Raw genomic sequence first — 15403 nt, forward strand, 5'->3', positions numbered from 1 at the left:
CCAACTTTGTTGCTAACATTTACCATTGTTCTTCCACACCCCCCCCCACCCCCATCTCTGAAGCACAGATAACAATATTGATTTAAACCCAATCAAAGCGAGCCTGCTGTACAATGAATGCTTTGTCCATGTTGTGCCATACCGTGGCAAGGGCTGTCTCCTTCCCTGTGATGGAGGCCCATTAAAGGGACATGATTTATGAGTTCAGGAGGAAAAAACAAGTTTGTACTTCAATAACAATTCGTGCAGGAGAGCAGAAGCTTGGGTCCCCCCACAGACCTTCTCAGATATTCTGCCAAAGGTGGAACAAGGAAGGAGAGGAGGGGAAGAGTAAAGGATATGGGCTCAGCCCTCACAACCAACTGATCCTTGCCTGCTGACACCCTTACAGAAGTTTCACAGTGGTAGGACAGTAGATCTCCACCATCCTGACCATACCCTGTGGTCTGCCCTGGGGGCAAAGACATGGGGGGCACAGAATGGCCTATAACGTTGCTGGGGAGGATTGCCAACTATTTCATTTAAAAATTATTCACTGCCAAAGAAATCCAAGAAAGACATAATAAACCAAAAAGCAGTGGCCACAGGTTACCATAGCCTATACAACAGCATTGATCACACTAGAGAGCTGGCTGCAAAGGGAGCAGAAATTAATAAATACTGCTCTTGTTGCCATGCTAACCATTTACAACAATGAAGCATGAATAAGGAAGTATATTAAACCAGGATGGAGTGGGGGGCAGCTATGGAAATACAGACAAAACAGCAGGAGAAATCACAGAGAAGCGACACTTCATGTTCCAGGTTTTCACAAGTAACTTAGAAAAAGTGGGGAAGCAATAACAAACAGTATGCTGTAAAGCATCAGAAGTACACCTTATTTTGGAAGATCTTCCTCTTTTTCCAACAGTTTTTTATGTCCGATTTTCTCTACGACACAGCTGCATCTTCGGTCTGGTAGCTGTCTGAAAACCAGCAGCCACCTCCCAAACTTCTTTTTAATAGACACCACAAAACCACTATGACTAGTCGCAAAAGGCCTTGACAACCCAATTCGCCAAGGTGAGAGAAAAATACACTTTTATTTGGGTAACAGCCGGCAGCCCTGCCCAGGCTCGTAGCTGTGGCGCCCCAAGCCGAGGCAGGGCCCCGCCAGCCTGGTGCGGCACAGGGCCCCGCCGCCGGCCCTGAGCCCCAACCCGAAGGGCAGCACAAGGCAGGGACACCCCCCGGCTCGCTCCGGTGCCGTCGGCCCCGGGTGACACGGTGTGCCCGCTGGGCCAGACGCTCTCCTCACGCAGAGCTGCCGCTCCCGCACCTGCGGCCGCGCTCCCCGCCAGCACCGCCGCTCCCCGCCCCACGCGTCGAGGCCTGCCCGCTGTGTGCCCTGCCCGGGGGCTGCGCGCCGGCAGACCCCACGCTGCCACCCGCCTCGGCGGTGTCCCACGCCTCCACCGCTCCTGCTGCGGGACCACGCGTGCCCGGCACAAGGCCGTGCAGCTCCCGCCGACGGCAGGACCCCCGTCCTCCACCTGGAGGCGGGGGGGGACGGACGGGACCCGGGCCAGCCCAGGGAACCGCGGGCCCCCCCGGGCATGGCTGGCTCCGGCGGCTGCTCGCTTTGCTACCAGCCCTGCGGCTGCCCCCGCCGCCGGAGCGGGAGGGAGCAAGCGGAGCGGTACCTCAGCCGTCATCTAACCGCCTGCCGTCGCGGGCGGAGGGAGAATTCTGGCTGGCGCCGCCGGCAGGCACCGGTGCGCGGGACGGCCCCGCCGGGAGGTGCCGGGGCGCCCCGTCCCGCGGCCGAGCCTGGGACACGCCGAGCATCCGCGCACGGACCCGGGGCGCTCGCACCCGCCGCCCCTGCCGGGCCCGGCCCGGGGGCTGCACTCCCGCCCCCCACGGACGCCGGGACGGAGCCCAGGACCGACGGAGCCCCCGGCGGCCCTTACCTGCCCTCGGCGGCGTGGGGCGGCCGGCCGGGGCGGGGCTACGGCCGGGGGGGCGGGGCTATGCCCTCGGGGGGCGGGGCCGTGCCGGACCCGGGCGGCAGCACCGCGGAAAACCCGGCCCGGAATGCCGAGCGGCGAGAGCAGGAACCGGGGCGGGCGGGATTCAGGCGGGGGCTTCAAGCAGGTTAGCGTGGGGTAGGGGACAGTTTGGGGTTGGGGATTCTTTCAGTTTTCCCAACTATAGTTTTTCCTTATTTTATATTTTGGTTTGTAAAGACAAGGTAACTGGTCCCACCCTTGGCACAGCCAGGACAGGACCCGCCTCAGGAAGGCAAGGTGTTCGGAGAGGTGCAAGGTGTTAGGAGAGGCACAAGGTGTTGGAGAGGCACAAGGAGTTGGAGAGGAGTAAGGTGTTAGGAGAGGTGTAAGGTGTTAGGAGAGGTGTAAGGTGTTAGGAAAGGTGTAAGGCGTTAGGAGAGGTGTAAGGCGTTAGGAGAGGTGTAAGGCGTTAGGAGAGGTGTAAGGTGTTAGGAGAGGCACGAAGTGTTAGGAGAGGTGTAAGGCGTTAGGAGAAGTGCAAGGCGTTAGGAGAGGTGTAAGGTGTTAGGAGAGGTGTAAGGTGTTAGGAGAGGCGCAAGGCGTTAGGAGAGCAGGCGTAGGCAGCAGCATTGCCCATTACTCCCAGCACTCTGCGTGAGGCAGCCCCATGGCACGGAGCAGCCCCGCAGCCGGACCACGCAAAGCAGCGCCTCGAGAGCCGCCGGCCTGCTCATGGCTCCCAGGTGTCTCCTCTCAGGATGGCAGGGCTGCCTGCTTCTGAAACAAAACCTGTCCCTCTCCCCTCAACCCGTGCCTGAGGGCTAATGGAGCAGGATGCTGGGAGCCAAAGGGTACTCCAGTCTTTAACTCGGGCAAGTAATGAAGAGTGACACCCCCCACCCCCAAGCCCCTGTTCAAACCTGAGCCAACAAAAATTAAGCTCTGAGTTAGGATTTGAAGGTACATTCCCAGCAATTCCAGTTTATTTGGATTCTTACATCCCTGCTGTTGACCTCTTCAAGGTATCTAGACCCATGATGCTGCCCTCCATCCTCAGTGCCCCACCAGTCTCCGTCCCCTCACGTCCATGCACAGCCACCGAGAAGAGAGACACAAGGTACACGATCTTAAGCAGGGAGAAGAAATCACGAGGCTTCCGGAGACGTGGAGAATGCCCCTACCTTGCTAACTTGGGCCATGGTGCTCTACAATGCTCCAGGGCCACATTAGGGAAAAAACCAGTACAGCCCTGGAAGGATTTAGCATCCAGGCAAGCAAAGGGCATGGAGAGCGACGTGCAGCTATTTGCAGTACATGCTGTCCTGACCAGCTGCAGATACGGCAACTCCCACAGTTTTCACCTTCTACAACAGATAAGGCTGAAGCAAGACTAGTCATGCTTTCTGCTAAGTGTTTGCCTGCTACACACAAACTCTTTTACATGACTGTCCCTATTTTAAAAACGGGGAGATGAAGGACACAAAGTGAAGCACCTTGCCCCAAAGTCCAGTTTGTCCCCAGCGGCACCACTGATGCACTCACGAGCTCCAGACCTGAGACAAAACCTGTTGGTCTGCCCAACAACGTGCTGCTCTCAGGTGATCCTCAAGTGCCTCTGCAAGCCTGAGCCCCTAAACAATGGGATTAAAGCATTTTTTTGAAAAGAGGGACATGAAAGAGGTCAGGACATGGGAATGTTTGTATTGGAATATTTGCTTTCGGATTGCAAATGCTGATTTCCAGCTGCAGTAAACCAGAATCACTCTAATGATCTCAATTAGCTGAGATAAGTTTGGTGACAGTTGTGCATTTCCTCCAGCTCAGGCAAACCGAGAACTGAAGAACCAGAGACAGCTTTGCCGATGGCCTTCAGCTCCTTGGCTTACTCTTCTCAGTGGTGCCTTTAGGCTATAAAATTTGCCTTTGAAGGCAAATAGCCAGAGTCTTGCTCCTGACCCTACCATTAACTTCATGTAGTGCCACAGAAATTACTTAACTTTTCTGTGTCTCGGCTCCGGCCAACGGCAGTAACACTAAAGCCCATTGAGCTCAGTAAGAGCACTGTGTTATTCCTGTAACTTGGCTTGGATGCTCAGAATCCATTTTGGGGTTTCAGCATCAAATTAATCAGTGCAAACTGGATTCTGCAACTGTGGGAAGAATTTTGATATAAGGATTCAGTAGAGTATAATATTGCTTGGATTTACAGCCTGTGCTTTCACATTTTTTATCCAGCTACCTTAAACCCTGGCCATTATAGCCTATGCCTAATGGCGGGTGTAAAACAACAACCCTACAGCATGCAGTAAACTTCAGAAGTGATAGAAAGTGTCCAAACATCATTATGAGTTTGAATTTCTGGATGCTGGAGAGTCAATGCTTCTGCATTAAGTGGAGGAAGGAACAACAGCTTAGTAAACATTTTATTTCTGGCCAGTCCTGCTCAGTGATAGAGAAAAATGTGACTTACAAGTGAGTAAATATAGTCACATGGGGACAACTTTACAACAGGCTGTAAAATTAGTGAAGACATGCATTTCATTACTGTAGCCAGCTACTTCTATGCTTTTCTTGTCTTCATGAGAACAACTGAAAGAAGCCACGTAAAACACTAAAATAGTAGGCAGAGGTGGGAAAAAACTTGATTTACTTGCTGATCTCTATTTAAGCTTTTATGGTCTGTATCCTAAAATGAACTGCTGATTCAAGTCTAAGGTTTGGGCTATTAAGCTTAAAATACTGGGAGGTACTCTTGAGTCTGGGAGATGCTGATTGCTGCCTGCCCTTACAAGTCAGTGAGCATCTCTTGTGATCAGCTGGCCCACGTGATGATGTGCATTACAGATGATACTGCCCACGTGCATAAACCTCCGTGCCTGGGAAAGGAGATCAGACATCCTTGAGCTGGACCAGTGTCTCTCTCTGTGGGGCTCATTGAGGATTCCCCACTGCCCTGGAGTGCACAGCCCAGAGGGGAAAGCAGGGAGAAAAGGGGACTTGGGACTGTTTAAGCTCTCAGTAGGTTTTAAAACAGCCTTGGGCTTGCCCCCAGACACCAGTGCTTCTGCAATAACCCTTAGGCATTACTGCTCTGCCAGGGGTCTGTCTCTGGTGGCGCTTCCTCCCCTTGTGCTGCGGTTGAAGTGACGAAGTCTGTCAGGTCTGGCTAGGATGGAGTTAACTTTCCTCCTAGTATAGTACTGTGCTGGTGCCTAGAAAGGTGCTGATAACACACCGGTGTTTTGGCTACTGCTGAGCAGGGCTCCACAGCACCACGGTGTCTCCCCAACACTCCCCCCCTCACCAGTACGCTGGGGGTGGGCAAGATCTTGGGAGGGGACACAGCCAGGACAGCTGACCCAAACCGACTGAAGGGATATTCTATACTGTATGATGTCTGCTCAGCAATAAAAGCCAGGAGAAAGGAGGAGGAGGAGGTGAGGGCATTCACTGTTACAACATTCGTCTTTTGGATCAACCGCTATGCCCACTGAAGCCCTACTTCCTGGGAGGCGGCTGGACATCGTCTGCTGATGGGAAGGAGAGAATATATCTTTTGTTTTCCTTCGCTTCCACATGTGGCCTTTGTTTTTGCTTTATTAAACTGCCTTATCTTGACCCACGAGTTTTTTCTGTCATATTTTCTCCACACACACTCCCCACACATATCCTGCTGAGGAGGGGAGTGATAGAGCAGCTTGGTGGGCACTTGGTGTCCAGCCAGGGCCAACCCATCACACCAAGGTTTGTTCATTCATGTTCCAGCAAGGGAGAAAAGTCCCTCAAAACCTACACAACTTTCCAGAGTACAATGCGTGACTCCTCTCTAGATCAGATGCACCTTTAACTTGGATGAACAGTCCTTTTGTTACCTCGCCTACGTTGGGACCCCAGTAAGTACAGCCATAAGACAACTCGTTGTTCTCAGTCTTTTTCTTTCTATGCAATCCTTTTTCTTAACTCAAATCCCATTAAGCCTAGGGTGTTTTCAGTATTTTTAGCTGTGACTTTCAAAAGGCTGCCAAAAGATAGCTGAAAAGTATATAGCAGTGTGATTAATGCTCTCAGCATTTTTTCATGATTCGGCTCAGTGTTAAAGGCACCTAAATGTGGCAGCATGACAAAATCACCAGCAACTATTTCATCGGGAGTTTTCATTCAAATTTTTGGTACCCCAATGGGTCTCTGTAACTTTCCTCCCCAGCTACATAACTGCACTGCTAAAATAACTGGGAGCACCAAGGGAAGAACACGGTGCTTGTAGATACCATTTACTTCCCACTGTCTTGTCACAAAAATATTATACTGGGAACAAACTGCCTCTCAGTTTTGTTTACTGGGTGTTAAAATTTAAGTTTACAGCATGCCAGAATAAAGAAACAGATAAAAATCCTCTGTCCGTTAGTGCAAATGCTCCATCAGCAAGCTATAAACATAAGTGCAGACTCCAAAAGAGAAAAAAAAAAACAATAAATGTGTGTATGAGCAAGAGCCTACTCACATCTGCAGGAACTGTGAATCTAGGACTGAACAGGTACAGAATAGCAACGTGCCTCTTCAGTCACACCCCTTGCAAGCCTGCTGTATGTCTGTCTTGGTTAGAGAAGGAGTCACGTAACAGCCAAAATCCAGCAAGTAGAATTCAGTGCAGGTTGACTGAAGCTACATGGACCTCATCCAGCTTAAACCAGCTACAAACCTGGCCTTATTTTACTTGGCACCGTGGACTTCAATTTCTACTGATGAAAAGCCGAGCTGTTTGAATTGAAAACTGAGGCTCTTTGTCCTTTCCACTCTAAGGTATAAATCTGTATTTGTTGGCAGCGAGAACTATGAAAGATTTTTGATACTGTCCTGCTCAGCACTGCTAGCATTGTAAGATTTTTTAATTATTATTATTTAATAACAGTTTTAAAAGAGAAATTGGCTCATGTTTCAGAGAACTTTCTGAGAGGCTTACAAATCATGTGGCCCAAGTCATGGGAAAGATGTTACTAATTGCTTACAGCAAAGCCAACAATTTTCCTAAGGCCACATCCATCCCAACTACCAGTGACAGAGGGGGATGGCAAAGTGCACGCAGCCACCCATGGCTCGAGCAACAGGAGGGGCTTGAGTCTGCACCCAGTTACTGGGGCAAGGTCCAGACTCATAGCTGCAGTGAGAAGAGCTGGTTACGAGAGGTGAGGTTTCCCTGTAGAAAGGGAGGAACACAGGCACCTGTAGAGATGAAGCACCCCATCCTACAATAGGTGAGGAAGAACACGGACCTCCTTCCTCAGGTGCCTCATCTTCTTTCACTGCCTGCATAAGGAACTGAAACAATATGGCCAAGCAGTCCCCCTTCGAAACGAGGTAAGTAGGGTCTGATCCCAAACCAGACTCCTTTGAGACCACCAGAGGGGTTTAAGGCCTATTTCATTCCGGTGGCCAGAAAGCCAAGTAACCTTGCAAAACCTGGAGGGCGCAAGGAAAATCCTTCTGGAAAACAGACCTACAAGCCTGAAACCTCTAACCATCTGTCAAGACTGATATTGATCAGTGTTAGCAGAGGAAACACGTGAGAGTTTACACATGCATGAGATAACACAGCACTGATTGTACACTGATACATACTGCTGTGGTTGCAATACATAGATGTGTGGACATATGTGTTTAGGTTGAGGGCAGTGCTATAACAGAGTGAAACCATCACAGAAACGAAAACACTACGCAGCTGCTCTTACCGCCACTGTTGCTCCAGGTTTGCTGTGCTGAACTGAGGATTTGGGCTAGACATCTGGTGCCTATCGCAAAAAGCATCCTGAGAAATCTGTTCTCTGGCTTCCAAGACACACAGTAACTCAGCTTACAGCAGAAGACAACATGGAGCAGAAGGTGACTTCTCAGAGAGACACAATTAGCAAAGGTTTACCATTTTCAGACAGAAACGTCCTGTTGATGGTTAAGTGACACTGCCTGACATCTCTTCCACACACTGTCCCACCCCTGCCCTCTGGATGCTCTGCATGCTCCCTTCACATCAGCAGGAAGCCATCAGAAGTACATGTTTGCTCCTAACTGGCTTTAAAAATGCACTATGTTGTAAGAGGAAATAATACAGCCTCTCCTGTTGGGAACACATCCTGGCATGCCTTTAAAAACAAGCAAACAATAAATCTTCTTTCATACAGAGGTTTCTTTGAAATACTAGTGAGTTTGCTGCCCTCTGGCCGTCCAAATCACATTTTAAAACTGTATTTCTCTTTGGTTCTGACAGGGTGTCCTACACTGCAGCATGGTACCACACAAGCAAAGGTAAGACAGAGGTGAAGCTGTTTGCAGGATACAAAAAAAGGAGTAGATGTTTCTCCACTTAATGAGAATATCTGCAATTACATTAGCCTGCAAGCGAACAAACTCCAGTGAATAAAAGTGAAGAACAGAGTTACCCACAACGAGGTTTTAAGCCACCAATGTACACAAAGCTTTTGTACTGCAAAAAAAGGTATCAAAATAGGCCATTTGCTTAACATGCATGGAATAAAACAGGACTCTGCCAGAATTTTATATTATTAAAACACAAAAAAATGCCTAAATGCATTATGCTGATATTTGCTTAGAGGAAGTATTGCTTTTGCTGTATTTGCCTTGAGGGACTACTGCTCAAAATGAGTTTGCTTACAGGAACGAGATCACAAAAATAGCATTTTCTAAGGAAACAGGAAAGATTTGCTGCATGTTCTTTGGAAGTGCAAATTAAGCTGCTACAACACGCGATAACACATTTAAGGCATATAAAAAAATGTCACATGGATTTATGCTCAATCACAAATAAACAAGTTATTTTTCATCGTCAAGAGCCAGCCCTTGTGACGAACTCCCACGCAATTTATGTTTATCCCTTTATTCAGTCCGTGTTCCAAAAAAGGAAACATTTGCAAAAATGCAAGTAGTCTATGAATGGCATTTGAACTGCAAGAGATTATATTATTCAAATAAATTTCTTCCTAGAAATTATCAACTGACAACTATATTATTATTATTATTATTAATAACAACAGCATAATGTTGAAATAGAAAAATCAGGAAGAGGCATTGTCCTGGCTGGCTTTAAAGTCCAAACTGCAAGAAGCTGCTAATAGTTTTTAATCCCTTCTAAAGGTATACGATGACATATTCATGGTAGCTGTGTGCTTCAGTAGGGCCATACTTTTTAAAAATAAAATTATGTATGTAAATATTTGTTTCTGGGTCTTTGCTCTTTTAGGGTATATCTGGAAGTATTTTAAGATTTTTCCATGCAACCAAAAGGATAGAAACAGCCTTTCCTTAAAGAAAGAGCAAATATAAACTGACCTTTCATGTCATTATTCCCCACCGCCACACCCAGAGGGATTTAGAGGAAACCATTAATTACTACATGATCCATGATAAATTTGACAATCCTGGTGCACCTTAGGTCAATATCTCCCTTATGCAACATATTATCACGATAAAACAGAGGCTAACCAGCAGCTTTCTACAGCACGTGTGCTCAGTGGTGTCCTCCTCTCCCCTGGACCTCAGCCCTCCTTCCACAGCCGCACGCACGTGGCTGACTTTGACTTCAACGCCGCAGCAGTCTCGCTGACGCCACAGGACTAAAAATCAAGGCTGCAAATAATCGTTTGCAAGGTCAGGGTCTTGCTGTCCCAGGAAGGCACTTTAATTACATGTAATTACTGCTAGCAATGTACAACCACTCTAATCCATCTGCTACAGGTCAGTTGTCAACCGGGGTGTGACCTGACTCCCAAAATCACAGTGAACCATAAACAGCTTTTTCTAGAGATGCAAAGACAGTGACCGTGACGGATGCCAAATGAAACAGTCCCAGCTGGATACATGACATTAACCTGCAGAACGAAAAGGGGCAGAATGAAAAGCTAACGCTAATTCAATACCGGTCACATCACCAGTGCCAACAGGTAAGTCCCTGAGCCAGGTTTTAAGCCATTATTTCTTTCTGGGGGCTGTCTGCTTATAGAATTGGAAGCTTTTCAGCATTTCATACGGGCTCCAAGAACATATCACTTTACTTACTGAACACTATAGAAAAGGCCACCCAGTAGGAATTTTACATCATCTCTGGCACAGAAGTGATACTCAGTGTTTGGGGAGGAATAGAGCAAATAGAGCCCCGCTGCACTTCTGATAATTTTACAAAGCAACCTGATTTTTTGGGGGGAAGTCCGCACAAGCCTGTGGCTTTTTCCTTTTGAGAGCCTGGGAACCACTGTGCAGTTTACAGATCAAGATTGTTGCAGTAAGTCAAGTGCTCTGAAGCCACACAGGCGAGGAGGAGCCCGGCTGGGCGAGCGGAGCTGCCTGCCGGAGAGGGGCTGGCGGGCAGCACCCCAGGTGCCCACGGGCACAGGGCCCCACAGGGCAGCACCGCACGGTGCCCAGGGCTCTCAGCACCCACCAGCCTGGCCCGGGAGAAGCCAGCCGCGACAAGGGAGCAAGGTCGTGGCCACACGCAGCAAACGGGCAGGACGCAGCCTGGCTGTAGGCAGCAGGAGCCAAGCGTGCTCCTCGCCCGAGGGAGCTGGACTGCGGGGCAAGGGCTGGCGTGCAGCGTGCCACAGCTACCGGCCACGGATCAGCGGTTTCTCCACCAACGGGACATGTTTGCACAGCTGCAAAACCCTGCTGCCGCGCGTGAAGGCGTGACAGGGAGGTAACTGTGCCAGGCCAGGCTGCCCCGCTGCTTTTATTAGCTCATTTGAATCAAATGGCCATGTACGACTGGCTTAGACCAGGCTACACCCTACACACTATTAAGATTCATGTGTTTTTCAGATGAGGCCATCTGAGTGATTGCTTTCCCAGCTGCTCCCACGATGTACGGGCTGCTGACAGTGTCATTTTCCATTACTTCCCTCCAGTTTGCAACTCACTGCCTGCTTGATCACCGAAGGATAACAAGTGCTTCCAAAGAATTTGAACTGCTAATACACAGTGTGTAACAAAGCTGCCGGGCGACAGGATCTGAGTCCCGATCAGCTGATGAATAGCTCCGGCTGCCTGCCACAAGCAAATCAAAGGCATGACAAAAAAGCACTTAGGTTTATCTCAGCTGGTCTTCCGCACTGTTTTTTATTCAGGATATCTGATCCTCTGCTTGACAACTTCATTACATCACACCACTGCACTGTCAAACTCAGTGTAATTAAAATAATTAAGACAACTCTAATGAGATTATTAACAAAGCAGGATAGGAAGCATCATATCATTCTTCCTGAGCATTAAAACCAACGAAACAAACAACCCACTCCCTGGGAATCAAAAGGAGAAGTCTCATCAAAACCAGACACTAAGAAAGCGGTTGCTCTTAGTTCACTTCACATTAGCTTGCTCACCTTAACATACCGCAGCATTTCCAAAGCACTGTCCAGCTTTGGGGAATCTGGAGTCTCCCAAGGAAAACACCCCATCACATCCCACCTGGAGGAGCTGGTGCTGGAGCAGTGGTGGGAAGCTGGCTGCCAGCAGGCAGAGCCAGGCTCCAGCCACTGCTGGGGACACCATGGCATGCACGCCAGGAGAAAGGCAGCTGAGGGAAAACAAGTTACGCAACCGCTAATTAATAATTAATGGCATGTACAATTATTATTCCGCCTCCCCAAGAAAAAGGCCATGCAGTCTCACTGAATTTAGGCTCCTTCAGAGGGCAGTCGAGTTGCAGAGCCTGGATGTGGGAAGAGTTTCTCCCAGAAACTTCAGTTCCCTCTGGGGGCCAGTGATGTGAAGTGAAATGAAAAGGATCAGCACCCAGGCAAAACTCGGGCAGGCAAAGCAACGCTGACACCAGAGGCTGCTTTAGTCTCTTTCCCAAGCTGGAGCATTCCAAAAGCAAAGAGATTTCAGCAATTCCTCCCTACTTGGAGTAGGAGCAGCTGAGGTCAGCGCTAAGGTCTCTATGTCCAAGCATTTCCTTGAAACAGTGAGAATTAAAAACTAGCTATTTTTTTAAATAAAGAAGGAGATTACCTTGTATTCATTTGACAGCGTGAATTGGTGTGTTTGAAAAGCACCAAACACTAACGTCATTTTAACATCTATCCACCTAAACCCTCCATTTCAGAGACGGCAGAAGCAGGTGGAAAGCATAGAGTTCAACGCAATTGCATGAGTTTTATGCCAGGTTTTAATTTGGCACAGTAATCCTAAAATTACATTATCATAGCTGTTAAATCAAGGAGGCACAATACAAATGACACAGTTATATGCACTTTTAAGCTGAAGGCATTTTTCATTTTAGACAAGTACAATAAATGCTGCCAAACTCAAGGAACAGAATCACTTAACAGCTTCAGAAATTGTTAACCTATTGTCGTGGTTTAACCCCATCTAATAGCTAAGCCCCACACAGCTGCTCGCTCACTCCCCCCATGTCAGTACAGGGGAGAGAATCAGAAGGGTAAAAGTGAGAAAACTCGTGGGCTGAGATAAAGACAGTTTAGGTAAAGCAAAAGCTGTGCACACAAGCGAAGCAAAACAAGGGATTGATTCACCGCTTCCCATCGGCAGGCAGGTGTTCAGCCATCCCTGGGACAGCAGGGCTCCGTCACACGTAACGGTGACTTGGGAAGGCAAACACCATCACTCCGAATGTCCCCAGCTTTGTATGCTGAGCACGACATCACATGGTGTGGGATATCCCTTTGGTCAGTTGGGGTCAGCTGTCCTGGCTGTGTCCCCTCTCAACTCCTTGTGCACCCCAGGCCACTCGCTGGTGGGGTGAGAAGCAGAAAAGGCCTTGGCTCCGTGTGAGCCCTGCCCAGCAATAACGAAAACATCCCTGGGTTATCAACAGTGTTTCCAGCTCAAATCCAAACCATAGCCCCACGGCAGCTACTGTGAAGAATATGAACTCTATCCCAGCCAAAACTATGAAAACACAAATGATTAGAAAAAAAGACCTTTCCTTCCGAAAAGGTTGAGAGACAGTTTAATCCCCAGACCCCACTGTGAATTTTCCATTTTTCTTCTTTGTTATTATTATCAGTCAATTCTGAAACTACGCGAAAAAGAACAAGGGGGGGAAAAAAAAGACCTAACAACGAGAGTTAATCATACGCAGTGCAAAGGTTATGCAGTCAACACAAATTCAAAGGAGCAACAATTGTATGAAGACAGAACCATTTTATTGTGATTTATCATGCAGCAAAGAGCTTGCTTTGTTTTTGACACCTGAGCCACAGAGCATAAATGGATTCTTCGATGGTGACACTTTTTGTTAGGAAGTCATTCTTTAGCCTGCATCAGCCAGGGCACTCGTGGTGCACAGCTCACCCACCAAACAGGCGGGTAAAACTTATTTACACTAACACCGCAACTGCTGCAAAACCATCACTCTGCAATAAAACTCTCTCCAGCACTCCCATTATCCTAATCCAGCACAATCTAAGGCAGCCCAGTTCCAGGTTATGTGGATGCTACAGGAGATCTGGGGCAGCATCATGAGTAGCCGCTTCTCTGCTTTTTTATGCTTGTCTCGGGACTGAAGGTAGGGAAGACAGTGAGAGTTTTACCATCAACCCAAAAGGCCTGAGCCAGATCCACAAATTCATCCAGGTGCTTATATTTGCACCCATTTCACATGGGACTTGGATGACTAAATAAACACTGCTGCGGGTACAGGTGTTGCAGTTCTACTGCAATGTGTTGCACACAAACAAATCCCTTCAACCGCAGCAGGCATCAGCTTCCTACAGCTGATACAGGACAAGAAAACTTCCTACACCTTCTGTGTCTGCCAAACAGGCCAGATCAGATGGCAGAGGTCTAGCACCCTGCATGCTCTTAACAAAAATCCCACAGAATTAACTGCCTGCCACATTTCTGTCAATCTAAAATGTCCAAGCTACCCCAACTGCAATAGCCCAGGCCATGGCCAGCCCCACAGAGGGTGTATTTAAAATGTGCAGTAACCGCTGGCCCAAAACCACCCTCTGCACCAGATTTGCCACCCCTCTTCTGTAAGCAGCACCCCTGGCACAGCCAGGATGTTCCCTGCAGAGCCCTGAACAGGATCGGTGCACGAGAACCCCACCGGCCCTCTCCACCGTGCCAGCCGGTGAGCAGGCAGATGGGAGGCAGCAGCGCCATGCCCACAGCCCCCCAGAGCAGGCAGGAGCAGAGGGTGGGTGGGTGCAAGAGGTCTTTGCTCTCCTACATCCCACTTCTGTCAGTGTGATTTTCCCCGCAGCAGCAGAAATACTGTGGGCAGACACGGTGGGTCACCCGCTTGGGACAATGTTTGGGTGATTAAGGTCATTTAGGTGCCTACTAGGGGTGTCTGGCAGGAGACTGCACTTTTGTGGCTGGGTAGTATTTATCCTCTGCAGTTTTTACAGGGACACACAATTCCCTTGGATTCCACAGTTATCACCTAGATTGGGACCATTTTCTTCGCTTTCCTCAGACAATCTTTCTCTCTGCATCATTAAGCCTGCAGCCTACTGGAAGCCTGTCTTTCTATTTCCATTTCCAAGCTTTCTTGCGATTGTTTTTCAGTTACAGCTCCACACTGGTTTCCTTTTCTTTCGTTCCCTTTTGAAGAGAAACAGTTGTCTGCATGGGGGAAGTTCTGTGTCTGCCAACGCTGCTATTTTCTTTTGATGAAAAGACAGGTTTGATTTGGATTTGTGGCCAGCTTGGCTACCTACTTGTTCACAGCGGATTCAAAAACACGCTGAAAGTTTGCAGCCTGCTGCCTTTCCTTGGTTGGGAAAAGAAGAAAGATGGAAGGGTACGTTGCATCTGATTTTTCCTGAAAACTTTCAGACTATATCGCCACAAAGGGCTCTTTACAAGTGTTCCTCCACAGACAGCTGAGAACAGCAAGTGATGGTGTGAAGGCAGCCTTCTCCGGAGAGCTGTGTGTGATTTTACGGTAACCCCTGCCATAAGCAAAACGAGCCTCATGTGCAGTATCAGCACAACCATCACAGTGATGTCGGGGGGTGAGTTACGTGGCTGGGATGGGTCCACGGGACATCGTGCTGGGAAAGGAGCTCAGTCTCTTTCCTCTCCCATGTAGTCCTGCCTCCAGCTGACCTGCACAGCCCACAGCTTCACTGAAGAGCTGGAGAGAAATCACTGGGTTGTGCTGGAAACGCCAGTGAGGGCAGTACCGAAACAGCGAAACAAAGCACAAGGTTGCGGTGGGAAGGATGCAGGAAGGGAGACGGGACACCTTCAAATACAGGGCAGTCTAGGGTCATGTCACAGCCACCGACTGGGAGAGCAGTGCTGATAAACCTGGGCTTATTAGTGCTCATGTATAAAATAAAAATTCATATGCAGCTGAAGTGCTCCCCAGGTGTTACTCCTTAGCACGCGGGCGAGGATGCAGAACGCAGTTTGCTCCAGGGGACCCTGTC

Source organism: Leptosomus discolor, chromosome 9 (assembly GCF_034619465.1).
Source record: "Leptosomus discolor isolate bLepDis1 chromosome 9, bLepDis1.hap2, whole genome shotgun sequence".
NCBI lineage: Eukaryota > Metazoa > Chordata > Aves > Leptosomiformes > Leptosomidae > Leptosomus > Leptosomus discolor.